Genomic DNA, 1520 nt, shown 5'->3' with positions numbered 1-1520 from the left:
CCAGTATGGTGTGTGTCTGCGCAGTACACTCCTGGTGACATCTGCGGGAGCGAGGACACGGCAACGCAGGCGCAGTGGTTTTCTGACTTTAAAGTCAGAAATTCCAGAAGTGAACTGGAGGCGGGGCCGGAGCATCGGTGAGTGGCTGCGCCAACACAGGATGTCTGCGGGGGACCATTAGAAGCCCCGGGTAAGTTCAGCTCATTTTCCCCCGACCCCCCTACAGTATCCCTTTAAGCACAGTTTTAAAAACAAATTTAATTTCTTTTTTTAAAACACTTCACACAATTTTCACACCACCACACACAAGTAGCACAACACCTCAGATTATGTGCAAAACGGACCACATTAGTCAGAACTGTACACTTTCTTGCCAAACAGATAAACACGTCATCATATGAGCGGATTCTGTTTACATCATTTACACTCTCCAGTGTTTCACTTCCACCACTGTTAGCATTTCCATAGAGAGAGAGTAAGAATACATTCTTCAGCACTACATGGTACAAGTTATGCAAACCAATGACAATCTTTATTGCTTTTCCTCTATTCAAGTCCGTTTGTGACAATTTAAAAAAAAAAAAAAGTTACAGTTATACTGTATTTGCTGAATATACCTTTGTACTCTTATGCTGGGAATACACGGTTCGTTTTTGCCTTCGTTTAAACCTTCGATTCGTTCGGTAAACGAATCGAGTGTTGAAAACGTATGTGAAAATAGTCATAATCTCATTATAGTTTCGATTAATAGACCTCAAAAACGAACGACTAGTGATCGAACATGTTTGATATTATCTCTCTTTATCCATCTAATCGAGCCATTGGTAGGCTTGATGGCTGTTCAGATCGATTATACATTCGTTTATGCTAGTCCGTCCCTGTAAAAAGGGATTTTCGTTTCGTTTCTTTGCAGCCTTCGATCATTGGAAAAACGAAACCATCAGAATCGGAAAAAAAAACTAAACCGTGGGTGGTGATATTAACCGTATGACTGATTATTTCGGGATCGAAAAGGACAAAAGGCACAATCGAAACGAAGGTTTAAACGAAGGCAAAAACGAACCGTGTATTCCCAGCATTAGGCTAACTGTAAGAACAAATAATTCAACATACATCCAACAATTATCGACAGATTCCACATTGGCACAAATGGATCTCTAATTGTATCTGATTAGAGATAAATTTGTCTATTCATGGAAGCTGCCCATACACTACAGGCCGATTCCGCGTCCGCACCACTGCTGCCCCCAATGTATAAATGTAACCACCTTTTTCATTCCCAGAATACTGTAGTTATAAATATGGCTTTTTCTTGTGAAGCAGAAAAAATGCATGCAAAAATGTATGCATTTGTGTGTGCACATTTTACAGCAGTTTGTTACACCTTTATTGTAAAATGCATGAGCAGAGACAGGCCCTTACTGTCATTTTTAAAATGTATTTCATTTCCTTTTTTTCATCATTTTTCACTGTAGATCTAAGTTTATTTGCAGATTGCCGTCCCCCCCCCCCCCCCCTTC

This window comes from Hyperolius riggenbachi, chromosome 8 (assembly GCF_040937935.1).
Source record: "Hyperolius riggenbachi isolate aHypRig1 chromosome 8, aHypRig1.pri, whole genome shotgun sequence".
NCBI lineage: Eukaryota > Metazoa > Chordata > Amphibia > Anura > Hyperoliidae > Hyperolius > Hyperolius riggenbachi.
Note: the sequence above shows the minus strand (reverse complement) of the source record.